Raw genomic sequence first — 16652 nt, 5'->3', positions numbered from 1 at the left:
ATTGAAATTCAAGAGTCTACCAGATGGACACATCGGCTTCAGTTAACCAGATTTGAAGTCTGACACAATACTTGATTAGAAAATTCATGCTAGTTCAAGGACTTGTTCGATAAATTTAAAGTTCAAGGGCTGGATTGGAAGGAAAAAAATACGATGGTTTAGGAACCAAAAGCGGACTTTTTGCCTTTCAAGAAACAGAAGACACGTCGTAACCAAAACTTTTCACTTCCAATTACGGGCTCAAGCTTCGCTAAAGCGACCTAGAAGCAGCTCGGCCCACAAGGGCGTCGACCTCAAGAGTGATCGCAACCTCCAAAAGGGTCATTCATGCATGCTCACGTGCCGCAACTTGACTTTTTCACGGGGGATATAACCAAAATAGTGTGGTTTTGTACCTAACCTCTTATTATAAGCGTTAACACGAGAGATTGACAGTATAGTATAGACAGCAAACCTTGCAAAAACCATATGTGGGTCAAAAGCAATTCCGCAGAGCGAAAGGGAAAGCGTATGGAGCAAGTTGGGATATATTGGATGGAAGGATGATTAGAAAAATGAATTTGAAAGCAAATTACAGCTGGAACCAATATCATATCACATTAATACTAGGAGTCCATTGTCAGTTCCAAAAGAATGTGTGCAAACCGCCATTCGTTGACCCACATTGGGATGGTATTGAACAATTGCAATCGATTTTGCTTAGGTCTAAAATTGCATTCTTTTATGGGTGTTTGGTGAGATAATTTTGAGAGCTATGACTTTGGGAAAAACACATTCAAGAACAAAAGCGAACGACCTTATCCCATCCCCCCAAAAATCTCATGAAGCAAACCATCACATGGATTCAATTTGCCTTCTTTCTCATTTTTCTTCCCCAAGGACAATTGGACATAAATCCTCATAACCAGGGGCCCCAGCTCGCTTGGCCGCTCGGTATGCTTATGGTCAAATGGTTACACGTAGCTTTCCCTATGGGATTGAAGAAAGACAAATGAGAAATATTCATGAGATTTGACCAATGCTACACGCAGCGGCATGGTAATTATTCACTAATTAAGATTTGACATTGGGACTTATCATTTGAGTTCGTCCCTCTAATCTCACTGAAGATATATGTGAGCTAACTGTGTATACATGTAAGTTGATTAAGCGTGTAGTTAAGGTTTTTTTTGGGGTAACCGATATTCCTCCCAGCACAACCACATGCATGTGATGATATGTACGTTATCACATTTCACACAATCTTACTGGAACCTTATTCTAATTTCTAAACAATATCTCGCACTTCTTTAGATTTAATATCACTTTTCTAACAAAAACATTAAAGCACGGGCCGCCAATATTTCAATATTGTGACATGAATGTCACTATTAAGATATTAGTATACATACGTAAGTAAAAAACCAAACGGATAATCAGCTAACAACTTTTTTCTAGTGAATTATGTCCATTGGTCAAGACCCTCAAAGAGAATAACCAACCAGTCAACCGTAAGAGAAAAGTGAAATTTTTTTTCGCATCTTTGAAAGTTGCTAAGGAAGAGACTTTATCACAAAAAAATTGTTTTTCCATTCATAAACAGTATCGGTTTCTTCTTCTTCTTTTCTTTGTGCCTCTCCTCTTGGCATGTAATCCTCTTAAATGGGTCACGTCACAATTGCTTATTATGGTTCACGCCATCATTATCATTTTATAATGAGGGTTTCCGAGGCAACTTGACCAACTCATCATCCTAGAATTGCCTATCTTACCTTTCCGGCGAGTGCTTGCCGGACACTTGTTGCATTGCTTTCTAAAACCCTAAAATGTCTCCCCCTATCTAAGAAAATAGTCAGCAAAATCTTTGTCCGACCTAATTAACAACTCGATTGGATGCATTTTCAGTCGCCTTCGCATTAATCAAATGCACTTGTCCTTGTAGTGGGAGCACGATAGACGACAACCACACTTTAAATCGAATGGCCTTTTTGTGCCTTTATGTTGACTGATTAGAGGCTTTAAATTAAGCTTTTACCTATACGCAAGAGACCATGCTATTTAGTACCATCAACGCAGACTTTTCAAACCAAACCCCAAACACATGGCCCATTTTCTAAGTCCAGTCGCATGACACTACATGAATCCATGTGTGCGTCGATATGTGTGTAATCTCTCTCTCTCTCTCTCTCTCTCTCTCTCTCTCTCTCTCTCTCTCTCTCTTCTAAGTCCAGTCGCATGACACTACATGAATCCATGTGTGCGTCCATATGTGTGTAATCTCTCTCTCTCTCTCTCTCTCTTCTAAGTCCAGTCGCATGACACTACATGAATCCATGTGTGCGTCCATATGTGTGTAATCTCTCTCTCTCTCTCTCTCTCTCTCTCTCTCTCTCTCTCTCTCTCTCTCTCTCTCTCTCTCTCTCTCTCTCTCTCTCTCTCTCTCTCATATATATTTGTTAAGTTATGCCTCTAGATAAACGGTTAAACAAATAAAAAAATCTATGGTGTTAACACGTAAGGTTACCCCATTGACCTATTCAATAAGACCCAAAATGGAAGATCAAGACATACACGGCACATAAACTTTTTTTTCTGTACCAAGGTTTCATTTTTCTATAGTAATTCTAACACGGCTAACTCAAATCAAGTACTCTCTCACTATGTGTCCTCTAGATGGACCTTGGTACAAATTGTACCAATTTATTAGTTTCTTCTTCCTTTTTTATGGATTGATGGGGTGGTATTCTCTAATGAATTTTATTGGATCACCGAATTCACTTGACACGATGTCATACGTGGAGAGGAAAGGAAAGAGGAGGAGGTGCTCGTTATTCTTCTTTCGCCGTTTCTCCAACTTGCAATATAAATACACCATATAATCTTGCAAGCTCTCACCTGCCCTCAGCTCCTCAGCTTGTTTCCTTCTCTTTTTTTTTTTTTTTGGATGCACCTAGAAGAATTATTTTACAGCAGAACGAGCAAAAACTTGAAAATGGTTTTTCATTTGTCATGCATCTCGGTTGGTCGATCGCATGTTTCACAAGACTGATGGGTTTAGAGTGTTTTGACTGTTTCTATGTATGTTATGTGGTGATTTATTAAATCCAATCTCTCTCTCTCTCTCTCTTTCTCTCTCTCTCTCTCTCTCTCTCTCTCTCTCTCTCTCTCTCTCTCTCTCTCTCTCTCTCTCTCTGTGAGAATGATAATTAATTTTCAAGGAAGCCCTGTTTGTCAACCGTTTCCGTAGTGACAATTAGAAATCGTTGGGGAGCATTTTGATTTGAAGCGACCAAAGTAAAGTAATAATGCAGTTCCATCTTTCCTTGTTAGAGAAAGGTGTGGAAGTGGATATATACGTTGATGGCGTCAAAGCTCCAGATCCCCGCAAACTGGAATATGTGAAGAGAATGATTTGGAAGGACAGAAGGAAAATCCAACAAAAAGGAGAGATGTCGTTACGTTTCGGGAAAAAAATAACATTACATGGAAGATGGAACTAAGCCCCCTCCAACCAAAAAAATAATATAAAAAAATCGGCCAAATTCAAACCCCACCCCGATTTCATATTGTACGCTCAGTGCGCAATACTAAATTCTTCGCGTGGGCATCCGTCAATCCCTTTCCTTCATGAACAGTATCAACCGCTCTTGGTCAAGTCACGGTTGCTTATACTTTCATGTCGTCATTATCCTTTCTTTGATGGTAGACACAGCACAAATCGTTGAATCTACACTCGTTCGTCACACTTGGGTGATTGATAAGTTGACGTATGGATATTACTGCCGCGGTATGCTCTTCGATTGTACACACGAAAATGCCCATATGTCCATCCAAAGCAATCTCCAGAGCGAAATGAAAGCATGCCGAGCAAGATCAAGGAGAAACTTGAATTTTTGATGGGAGGATGATAGTGAGAATGAAGCAATATCACATCATATTAATACTGGTGGCTCGATCAGTTCGAAAGCAACCTCAATGTAAAATACCCACCTACCAGTCCGAAGCAACCTCGTTCTTGACCCGCATCGGCATGGCTCTCGATGATTGTCATGAAAAAATGGTGCAAGATGGTGCAAGAGAATATAGCCCCGATGCATCAGCAACCTCATTCTTGTCGATCTCGCTTGCTCGTGTCAAAACATTTTGCTTGTCATTGTGTGAAGTTGGGAGGAACCAGTCAAGGGATAAAAGTCAGACGTGGACAACGTTGACTGTTTGGAGACGTTCGACGTCCAAACAAACTCACGCAGCGCCTCGCTTACATGAGTTGCCTTCATTGTTAAGCTTTTCTAAGCAATTTACCTACGTTTAGCGAGTCGCGCATAAATGTCTGTACCGATTTGCGAAACGAACATGAAATTAAGATCATCACAATATGCTATCCAAGCCTAATCCTACCCACTTGCTCTGTTTGTTTAATCCATAATCAGATGGACGAGAGAGAGGCCACGCGCGATCTCTCTCTCTCTCTCTCTCTCTCTCTCTCTCTCTCTCTCTCTCTCTCTCTCTCTCTCTCTCTATCTATCTATCTTTTTCAATTCCTCCAGGCTCAAAGGGTCAAAAATGGAGCCCGCCTCTATTTTTCTTGTCGCCTGTTTAAGCACTCCCTCCTTCACCAACCGAGGATCACTCCTTCCTTCGCTCTCTTTTGTCAGTGTGCTCTCTTGCTCCTCCTTCAATCTCTCTCCCTCTTCATCTTCATCATCATCATCAAACCAGACCCAAGGTACCCTTTCATTCCAGCCCACTCGGCATCGATACAGACTTGTTTTCCTTACTTTCTTCAGGTCCTCTCCTCAGTCTCGATCCATTAAAAAAACCCACCCAGCTCCTATTCCCTCAAAGGACACGAGTAGGAGAGACTACAGAAGGACCCCAAAGGGATAAAATGGTGGCTGTGATAATCAGCAAGTTGTTCACAGTATTTGTACTGTGGTCGGGGAACGTGATCAGGCAGGAAGAGCTCCGTCCGGCCACTCATATTTACACCTATCGGAGGTCTGGCCTGTACTCGCACCACGGTTAGCATTCATCCTCTTTTTCCTTTTGCATTATCATTATCGTCGACTAAATTATTATTTCTTTAGTGAAAAAAAAAATTATTATTTCTTTATCTTTCATTTTTGCCCAAGAATAATAGCCGTATATGCTTGATATGATGGATCAGCTCAGCGATGATCAAATCTTGCCCTTGTCTTCTTTTCATTTCTATGGCCACTCGTATATTTGATTTTGCCCATCCAGCCTCCCCGTCTTCGGCCTCATCCTCCCCTTCACCGGCTCTCTTTTTTTCTTTTTCTTTTTTGGCGTCGGACTTCACCGGCTCTCTGGCTCACTGGGTCATGGACGAGCTCTCGAGGGCTTTGAATGCCAAGAAGATGATGGGGTTCACGGTGGGGCTCACCCACACTAATTTGTTTAACTTCAAAGTTTTCCCATCTCCACAGCTGCCCATCCGGCCTCCTCGTCCTCGTCCTCGGCCTCTTCCTACCATTCACCGGCTCCCTTTTTTTTGGGGATTGTCGGACTTCATGGGCTCTCTGGCTCACTAGGTCATCGACGAGCTCTCGAGGACTTTGGATGCCAAGATGATGATGGGGTTCACGGTGGGGCTCAACCACACTTATTTGTTTAACTTCTGAGTTTTTCAATCGCCACAGCTCCCCATCCAGCCTCCCCGTCCTCGGCCTCGTCCTCGCCTTTACCGGCTCTCTGACTCACGGGTCCTCCACGAGCTCGTCGAGGACTTTGAACGCTAGAAGCTGATGACGTTCTCGGTGAGGCTTACCCATACTAATTTATTTTGCCTCTGTTGTGGGAGCAGCTCATTCCTTCAGCATTTGTCCATCCCCCTTCCCCCCTCCCTCTCTCTATGCTAGAAAAAAAAAAAAGTGGTGAGATGAGAAGCCAACCTCCCCCAGACAATACGAAGTATTGATATCAAATGATAGAAAATTATCCCATTTACATGGTTTTTCTCCTATTTGTTTTCTTCTTCCTCAACATCTTTCCTCGTTCAGTCCTCTCTCTCTCTCTCTCTCTCTCTCTCTCTCTCTCTCTCTCTCTCTCTATCTCTCTCTCTCTCTCTCTCTCTCAATATTCTTCTTCACATTTCCTGAAAGGTCGAAATTGGTCGGTATAAACACGTACCTCAGTTAAATCACGTAAAACATTGAAACTTCGTGATTCGTCGTCATGGAAGTTTATTCTCTATTAGTCTTTGATTCTCCAACACAAAGACTAATATATTACGATTCACTTAGACAATCCTCTCTCTGTCATCTACCCACATCTATTCACTTCTCATTCCCTATTAATAAGTTGATTATGCGGTTACTATTTGCTATGGGTGATTTGGACAATCGATTCATTTTATTCATTGCACGTCCTCACTATCGATCCTAATAGGAATCTACGTTGGAGGGGGCATTGTCATTCACTTCACAAGAACAGGAGTCGAAAATACTTCTCTCGATTCTTTCCAGCAAGAAGGTGAGAAGTTCCATTCCCTCCGCTCATATGCGTATGGACGGCCACTGCTAGAGTATTGGCTGACTAGACCGGGGACCCGCACAACCTTGCTTGATACCAAATCGCCCAAGGAAGTCGTAAGCAGGGCTTGGGAGCTTCACGAGGGAGACAGTTTCGGCGAATACAATCTCTTCCATAACAACTGTGAGCACTTCGCCACGTTTTGCACGACCGGCGTTCGAGTAAGCGCACAGACAGCATTGATCGGCGCTTTTGTGCTGAAGGTCAAGGTAGTCCAAGACTGGGCAATCAAGATTTTGCAGGGAATTGAGCTCGAGTGAGCCAAGAACCCGTCCAACTTGCCATCCCCCATCTGTCTCTTTGCTAGCAATTATTATCGTCTTTTGGAGAGAGTTATTATTTGTCAACGGGCAGCAAAAGGGAAAGAGAGTTTAATCTTTCATGTCCAATTTAACAAACAGTGAGATTACACTTTGTTACACACGTATATTGAAACAGCGATCACTCCCTCTCTCCCTCTCTCTCTTAGTGTTGACAATATTTTCATTTGTTCCTCTTCATTTATGATTTTTATTCTTGCAGCACATTAAACGCTTTACGCCGTCCCAGCATGAAATGACGATGAGACCCTTTTACCGCATTTGATGAGGTTCGAATTGGGTCTTTCCTGGGAAAGTGATGGCGATGGGGACACATGAGCCCCACACGACAAAACAAGACATATCTATGATTGGGCTTTTTGAGACTTTCCCGTCGCTCGTGGACAGTTAGGGACATGTCCAGCGCACGTGCTGGGGATCTTAATTGTTAACGACACGAGGAACATTCCACCAAATCAGACCTTGACCGCCGATATTTAATGATGTCCGGTCCCTTTAGGATGTCCTTTGCTGTTTTAATTTTTTTATTTCGAGGTTTGAGTATTTGGAATCTCTAAACACGTAAAGAACGTTCTAAAATAATAATGGCCTTTCAAACCCAGCTTGCCTTACCGTGTGGTCAAGGCGACACCCGCAGGAACTGTTGGCGGGTTTGGGTGGCAACTCGGGCACGGAAAGCAAACTTGATTGTTGGGTAGGCTAGAGCCGCTCGACAAAATTCTTAAGCTCGGAGAACCGGGCTGCTTTCGGCCAAATCGTGATGGCAAGGGCTTTCTCTTTCTCTCTATCTCACACACCTCCATACACACAATCAACATGGGGCACATTTTGAACTTAAGGCATGTATGTGTCAGTCCAACTTGTGCCAACAAGCATATCCATTGGCCAAGCTAGTTCATAGGGTGCAGAAGACTAATCTGCAATGAGCGGAGGTGATGAATAAAGAATTACTGACCGTGTCCGGGAAAGATGGCCGAGTTGGGATCAATCGTCTAAGAAACAGTGTTTTCTATCAGCTGCAACTAATTCTTTCCAGGGTTACCACGACTTCATTCATCGATGGCCTGTGCTTGGGCGAATAGCGGAGACATTGGAATGCGAGCGCGGCTTCGTAAAGAGCATACTTCAGAGGATATTGCCCTTCCAGTCGAGAGTCCATGCATGATTCTAGTCAATTTCCTTTTAGAAAGATCAGGTTAGACCCCCTCCACCAAAATCTGCTAATCAGTCCGACGATTTACATCATGTGCTCGCATTCCCGCCAGAAGCTCAACCAGTACCATCTTGAAGCTATAGACATCGCTCTTCACACATAAATAACCTGTTAAACCAGAATGATGTGATAATCTAGCATGAATTTGCAAAACGTGGCTTCAGCCATGGTCAAACTTAAGTCCAGAGTGCTATGTTCTCTGCTATGATCACCCCAAGCAATTCAGAAAGCCCATCGTATTACCTGTGGCTATATACTCGGGTGCTGGCGCAGTCATAAGTTCCAATAACCTGTGTTGTCACATGTGATCTGTCTTCGTCTGGACCCTTTCTGGCCAAACCAAAATCTGATATTTTGGCATTATAGGACTGTCAAAACACATGCCAAACAAAAGGTCAAAGTGGATAGGGTCTCTTTTCTACTGCTAGCGTAATCTATACACCAGTAAACTTGGACAATGCAGATTTAATAAGCTTACCTCGGGCTAATGACTGGTATTATAAACTACCTATGAAAAGAGTAGCTTGGGAATATGCAATTTAGACAACCATAACAACAAAGCCCCCTGACCAAAATGTAAGGAAATCATACTCGAGTGGCGAACCAGGTTTTGAAGATGCTTTGCAATGATAACTCCCATACTATATGTGAAAACCTGGCCAGAATAAAAGCCTGAAAGCATAAGGTTTCAAATTCTTGCTGCTTCCAGAATGCAGGAGGGAATTGCAAAAGGAGGAATGATGCAAACTTATGTGAGTTATTTCAGCACAGGACAAGATTTTGGAACCAAATTTTAAAGGTAACAACAATGTGGTATTGCTTAATTTAATCTAAGTAACGAACATGAAACTTACTGAGTCAGCAATATGTTTGAGGGCTTCAAATCTCTGCAGATTATTTGCCTGTCTAACTGGTGCAAGAACATGAGACCTTTGGCTGCTCCTATTGCAATTTTAATCCGTGTGACCCATGGAAATGGTTTAATGGCCGAGCCCCCCTGCAGCAGGAAAGACACATAATTTGTGTAGTACATTGAAACAAGAAAAGATCATCTTTGCCATAAATTTAAGGCAAGCATGTATATATCGCCCAAGAAAGAACCTTACTTCCAAAGAGATGGTTCTTTAGGGTACCCTTTGGGAAGAACTCACGGACAAGAAGTAGTTATTTATCCTTCAAACAGTATCCCATTAGCATGACAATGTTTGGATGAGATAAGCTGTGCAGGGAGTTCACCACCGATTGTAAAAAGTCATCACTCTCATATCAAAATAACCTCATAATTTCACATTTTTTTAGTATACGAAGCAAACAGGAATCCCCCGCAGAAAAAGAGAGGAGACAGAACGACCAATTGTGTGATGAGAAATTAAAGAAACCCACAATGGCACCCTAAGAGCCATCTACCATGGATGCACCCATCAAATTTTAGATGGTAGCAAATAATCTGAAATAAAAACTGGGATGAAATATTCAATGAAGCATCATCACCCATGTTCAATAGTAAATCCTGACAAGTGAACCGCATGGTTGAATTTCATATGCCTTACTGTAAATACACAACCTCATATTCATGTAAACCGAGGAGTAAGCAAATCTTAAGTGCTCAACCTAGTTATAAAGCAAGTAAACATCCCTCGCATGATTTTGACATCGGCAAAGCCAATAGAGGATAAGATTGATGACTGTATGGGTGACCATGTAGGTCTCAAACACAAAATCATTCAAGCTCTGATATGCAACATGAGAAAATAATGCACTCATCTTGTGTAGTACAAAGTAGATGTCCACCTTAACAATAGCATCTTGAGTGATGATCAATTTTGAAAAATTCAAATGCTGAATAGATTTATGCGGAAGCTAAGTCCTTCCCTCTCATCTTTTCCCTTTTAAAAGACTTGTATGCTAATAACATGTTGACCTCCATTTACCAGATGATTCATGAAAAAGAAAATGGCATAATCTTATTCAAACAAATATGTCACCTCACTTTCAAGGCCGGCCAGCATATTTTTCCACAAATAAAATATCCTCACTGAGGATGGTTTTAGTTCCTAGAACTACACCGAGAAATTCAGAAGTGGCTAATGTCGTAAAACTTATATTGGGATTTAATGTTTCAGGTACATTGTAGTGACATCCTTTGAGTTTAGCTTAAAAGGCAAGGAGTCACAATAGTTTCTGATGCAGGGCCTAAAGTCCTTTTGTGAAATGCAAGAAGAGTCCCTACAATTCAAAATTTACAAGCTTTCACAAGACTTTTACCATAATATATATAAACAATGAAGATTCAGAAGACGTTTCTACACCAGCTCTCAAGAACCTTAGAGATAGAAGCTAAGCAGGCAAAACTTCTCTCCTCCTACTTGTTTCCTCCACTTCCGTGCTGTTTGGCTGCTGGAAAACAGACATGCATGTAATATGCACTACCCAACTTAGATATAATAACTATAAGACAAGATTGTGGAATCTCAAGATTAGATCAAGAGCACAGGTGCTCACTTGAGGTATCTATAGATCAAATGGTCCTAGGAATTACAGCAGCTTGCCTTCTCATCCACACACCCCGAGACGGCCACTCAAATGTGCTTTTCAAAACAGATATGCCTTAACCATTTGTGTCTCATCACTTTACATCCTGACAACCTGTTCAGCAAATTGGTGAAAACAGCTCTTCTCGAAATTCTTTGACTATTTGAATCTCCAATGGTACATGCACATGGAAACTTATATGAGCCATGTATTTCACCCAGCACTGTGCCTGCTGTTTTGATTTTGAACAGAGATAAAATAAACACCAGAAAATTGACGGCACCAGGCATAGGATAGGCAAATTTTTACTCTTCTATTGCATGTCTGGAAAATACTTGCACTAACCCCAGAAGTCCTTGAAAACAGAATCTCACAAGATTTTTTTAATGTTTTATGAGGACTTGAACCATACAATGGAAAAGCAAGCTGACTTTTCTGCAAGCTCTTGCATAAAATTGCTGGACGCTCGTGGTCATAGGACAAGTCAGGGACCTCAAAATAAAAAATAAGAGGAGCAAGGACTGTCTTCTCCTAAAAAATTGGAAACCTGACAGTCCACATCATTGATCAAACCCCCAGAAATATGTGTTCGGTTGGGCAACGACATATTCAAAAGGAAGAAAGCAAATTGAGATAGTGAGCTTCATATGAAATTAGCCACACAAAACCAGAACAATCTAGCGACAAAAAAGGCCACTAACATCTAGCATCTCATTCTCATTTTTCTACAACAAATTATGTACCTGAACACAATTCTTCCCCACCATCATAATAGAGCTTCTTGCTAAAAATGCAACAGTGATTAACATTAAATACTGCAAAGAACATTCAACCCGAGCTTTCCTGAGAGGAACTAAGCTTACCTTCCCTCTTTGAATCCTTGCATGCTCTATGGGTTCAATTTTTTTATTGCAATTGGAGTGATTCTTTTGCTCTGGGAAGACCCATTCTCATCAAGGTAGCCTGTGAAGACTACCAAAACCACCCTTGCCAAAAATTGTATCAGATCTGTAGCTTCTTGTTGCAACTTTCAGCTCTACAAAACTAAAGACTCTGACTCCTGAAGTGAGGCAACATAACCATTTGGAATAGACTCATTCGACCTCCCTCCCAAGCTCCTGCTCAGATCATCCTCAGAAGACAATGAACTAAACAGTCACGGCTGGTCCTCCTGTGACTACACAAGTGAAGAGAAAAAGGTGAAGAATTTGCCATGAGCTGAAGACAGGAGATAGAGACGAGAAGGAATTAATTGAGTTATAGAGACGTCAGCGGGTGGGAAAAGAGCTGGTTAGCGAAGTTAGAATCTGAAGTTGTAGTGGACATGTGGATGAAGCATATTCCTTCATAATCCGCTTTGTCTGTAAGTTGGGGCTTGCATGAATTTCAGGATAACAGAAGGGCAATAACTAGTATGACACGCAGAATATCTATAAGATGTATAGTTGGGATTCCAGCTCTTGCATTGAAACTCCGAACACAGTGTTAAACAGCCCTTTATCCCGAACGATCAAACTGTTGGGACTGAATCCATCTTCTATACCAAACATGTTCCATAAGTACGCCATGACCAACATGTTACCTTCTCGTGACAAATGCCTTCTTCTTCTCCTCGTCCATAACCACTCTCTCAATCATATTATTCTCATTTCTCGTCTCAATTTCTTTCTAATTTTATTTTGCCTCAATATTCCAGCTAAAGCATCAAAACTTAATTGATTGAACCAATGAAATGCCCAAACCAAATGCGAAGGGTAACAAAGTCCAACTACAGGAATCCATTGGGGGAAATGGGATATGTTGACAACCAGGAAAACTGAGGGCGGTTTAGGCTTTAAAGATCTTGTTGCCTTCAACAAGGCAATGCTCGGGAGACAGGCATGGCGCTTGACACAGGCACCTACTGCCCTGTGGAGTCAGCTGGTAAAAGGAGTCTACTACCCACGAGGAGGGTTTTGGAAGGGAGGTGATTGAGCCTGAAGTGAGATCAACAGTGGGAGATGGAAAAAAGGTCAAAATTAGGGAAGACAAATGGCTATCCATAGGCAAAATTGGTGGTCTGGCAAGCTAAAATGATCCCCATCTCGTTTTTTTTTTTTTTTGGGACCAAAATCGCCATCTCGTTGAGGAGCTGATAAATCAGGAAACTAAGGAATGGAAAATCAAGAAGCTAACAGAGCTTTTTGATGAGGATGTGGTGCAAGCGATACTTTCAGTCCCACTCAGCCATAATCCCATGACTGACAAGCTAATTTGGACCGGAAAATTCGTGTTCCCACTCGGTTAAAAGTGGCTACAACAAAATCTTGGTCCCAGGACAAGAAATCAAACGCCCACCAGGCATCGTCATCATATCAGCCCCCCCAGAACACTATGGACCACAATATGGCAGGCTCATTCGTACCCGAAGGTTCGGTCCTTCCTATGGAGCGTACGCAACGATGCACTTCCAACTAAGGAAGACCATTATAGAAGTGGAATGGTAGGTACCTGACCCGCTTTGCCCGGAACGCCGAAAAGCCCCAGAATCTCGTGAGCACCTCCTCCTCCTCCTCCTCCTCCTCCTTCGCGACTGGACAATTCTCGCCGGTACACTACGGTCGATCCGGAACAGTAAAACCGAAACCCAGCCACATATATATAGAGTCGAGGAAGCGTTCAATTCACAGATGCTCTTCGAGAAACGGAATCGCAGCACGGGGAAGCGTACGGGACAAGACAACTCACCCTCCCGACCGCTGGATCCCGCCGCCTGTGGGTTCTTGGATGTTGGAGCTGTCGCCGGAGGCTTGCGGAGAGGCTTCCCGAGGGCTCGGGCTCCAACATCGATGGTTTCGCCAAGGAAGTCAACGCTCCTTCGGCCCCCCCGCCGTCGTTCGTGGAGAAAAGGCAAGTGAGCCGAGGAAGCAGGGGAACTGATCTGTGGTCGGATCACCAGGTGATATGCACGCGGGTGTTGATCAAGCTCTGATAGCTTATCAACCTGGTCTTATGTTCTGGGCCAGGCCGAAAGCCCATGGGCTAGGCTAGACGTTCCATTGTGATGGACGGTTGGATTTGTTGAGGGGAAAATGACACAAACAATCCCTGAACTTTGACTCAATATGCAATTTAGTCCATGAAATTTTAATTTGTTCAATGTAGTCTATGAACTTTAGCCTAATGTTCAATTTGATCCCCAAACTTTTAATTTATTCAATGTGGTCCATCAACTTTTAGTATATGTTCAATTTAGTCCCTGAACTATTTGAAAATATTCAATGTAGTCCTTTAATTAATTCAAGTTCAAGGACTACATTAAACATTTTCATATAGTTTAGGGACTAAATTGAATAAGTACTAAAAGTCCAGGAACCACATTGAACAGATTAAAAGTTCTTGGACCAAATTTAACATTAAGCTAAAATTCAATTACTACATTGAACAAATTAAAAGTTTATGGACCAAATTACACATTGGACCAAAGTTAAAAAATTATTTGTGTCATTATCCATTTTTCGAATAAGAGGGACCAGAGGCAGGTGTGGGAGAGGACCGGTGGGAGAAGGAGAGAGAAAAGCGATAGGGAGAGAAGGATAGAGAGACGTTATCGTTGCAGAGAGCGAGCTTAGAGAGAGGGTAACAAAGAAGAGAAAAAATCTAACAAGTGAGTCTATTATAGACACGTGGCAATCAATGAGTAGAGTGCAAGTGCATACATGACCTCCATGGCAAGGCATGCCTACTAACCAATAGTTTCTCGTATTTGATGATGTTCAGACCCATCCGGATGTTCTTTTTAGTTACAAATCCCCGAGTAGGTAAACATTGTTCTAAAATAATTTCGTTAATATTTTGCAATGTATGTATCATTTTCATTTCGATGGCTGGTTCATAATAATATAGTCACTTATTTAGTTAGCCCTACGAGAACATGGAAGGTAGAACTTGTCCCGAGAGGTTTATGATGGGGCAGCAATTATTTTCGTGACCAAAGGTCACGCGTTTTTTTCAATCCGGCCTCGTAAATGCAGCTTGCCCTATCGTGTGATTAAGGCGTCAGCTGCAGAATTGTTGGGCCGTTTTGGGTCGTCACTTGGGCATCAAGAGTAAACTTGAGCATTGAGCAGGCTTGGGCTGCTCAGCAAAATTCTTAAGCTCGAAGAGCATGGCCGATTTCGGCCGAACCATGGTGGCTCCGGCTTACTCTCTCTCTCTCACACACCCACACACACAATCAACATGGGCGACTTGGAACTTTTGGCATGGACGGGTCAGTCCTTTTAGAATATCTCATATCATTTAACAAAGGGTTTGTGTTCTTTATATACACGTGGTCTCCCTTCACCTATTAGTTTAAACTTTTATGTTGGATTTCTAACATAGTATCAGAGCTTAGGGGCAGCACCCCTGTTAGTCAAATTTCATATGTCACTCCTAATCCAGCTTCATGCAAAAAGGGGTGGATTCATATGTTCTTTATACATGTGGTCTCCCTGAGTTAGACTTTCTAACAAGTCCAACGTAAGCTGACAAGCACATAAGCAAACCTAGTTCACACCCAAGTTTTTTGCGGCCCAATTGACACACGACTAATTAACTATGAAAGTGAGAAATGCAACAGACACAACAAAAGTGCGAACGATTCCCATCAAATCTATATACATTAATTATTTTTGGCTCTACAGCTCAGCTACCTTCCCTGCTGCAATAACTGTCTTTCTTTGCTCTATGAAGTTGCAAAATCTATGTATCTCGTTAATAGTATCGCACTACAGTACAAAGCAATTATCGACAAAGTGTGTTGAAGAAACGCCATGCCAAATACATATTGAGAAAAAGACTGCAATGTTTCTCCAAGAATTCAACAATGCCTTGTCTGGACGATTCGGTGACATCCAATTTATTCGCCAACCAATTCACAAAGCCCATCATATATTTAGGTTGCTGCATAGCCATAAGTTCCAATAACCTGTGTCATATGCGATATGTCTTTATCCGGTCCCTTTTCTGCCAAAATCCATGAAATCCCTATATTTGATTTAACTTCATGGGGATCTGATCCATGAGTTTGCACACTTTGCCTTATTATTACATGAAATGGGTGCATGTAGCAGCTGAATTGAGTACAATCATTGAACTAGATGGGCCGCCAGTAAGACCTACATGATCCAATGGATAATATGCTCTACGCTCATGTGTGCCGGGAGTATGCAAGTATTTCTCTTTGAAGTTCTTCTAATTCAATCGAAATTGGGACGTTAATATTAATAAGTAATTTATATGAATTGTGGAGTCTTCTGTAATTATATTTTTATTTGTACCATGCTTGCAATTAATTACTCTCATAAATATATATCATGGAACCCTAATTGAGGTTAGGCTACTATGCAATGTTTATAATGATTGCGTCATGTTTTTTAACAGCCCATGATAGTTATGATGCGACGTCATGATTCAAAGTAGTCAAGGGGCTAAAATGGAAGTTTGGGATTAAAGAGTGAAAATGTTCGGGGATGCTCACGTGCCGCAACTTCTGACTTTTTCATCTGGGATAATCAAAAGTTGGCCATATGTAAACTAGTGTACTTCCTATATCTAATCCATTGGCATCATCATTAAGAGATTCCAAGCAGAAACAGTAAACTTGCTGAAAGCCTATTCTTGTTAGGGTACCTGTTAAATTAACCATCTACGGTCAAAAGCTACTCCGGTCCAAAGGGGAGAAATGAATAGCATATTTAGCAAAAATTGGAGGAGAAATTGGAATATGTTGAGGGAATGATTTGGAAAGAATAATGACCCGAAGATATGAAACTCGGCGGCCATATTTATGCTTATTGTTTGTGTTCATTGCGTAGTCACCGTCACCTTGGTGTCTCTTCCAATCTTCGATTATTTTTCGAATTCGGGAATTCACGCTTACTATCAATTCACACTTTTTTTTTTACCACAATTCACACTTTATTTGATTACCTAGGACAATTGATGACTTTTTGTTGGACCAGCATTTAGTTAATTTGGTAGTAATACTCGATCCAAGAATGTCTTTACTTCGTTCCTTTCGATCTGTCTAT

The 16652-nt window shown here is 41.7% G+C and overlaps 1 long non-coding RNA gene across 2 annotated transcripts; it reads right to left on the bottom strand.

Annotated features, from left to right (window-relative positions):
* Window positions 1-7365: 7365 nt before the first annotated feature.
* LOC115690084 (uncharacterized) lies at window positions 7366-13478 on the bottom strand. Of its 2 annotated transcripts, none has more exons than XR_008816850.1 (7): window positions 13087-13478; window positions 11460-11767; window positions 10567-10710; window positions 9171-10461; window positions 8919-9061; window positions 8543-8719; window positions 7366-8432 (listed from the first exon to the last, which is right to left on the bottom strand). It is a non-coding gene; the product is annotated as an uncharacterized LOC115690084 (long non-coding RNA). The 2 variants fall into 2 exon arrangements; XR_008816851.1 differs by having other exon boundaries at window positions 9171-10458.
* Window positions 13479-16652: the final 3174 nt, after the last annotated feature.

Source organism: Syzygium oleosum, unplaced genomic scaffold, assembly GCF_021117445.2.
Source record: "Syzygium oleosum isolate NSW1041296 unplaced genomic scaffold, Sole_v2.1 Sole_v2.06, whole genome shotgun sequence".
Taxonomy (NCBI): domain Eukaryota; kingdom Viridiplantae; phylum Streptophyta; class Magnoliopsida; order Myrtales; family Myrtaceae; genus Syzygium; species Syzygium oleosum.
This window is presented reverse-complemented; position numbering and strand designations above follow the sequence as displayed.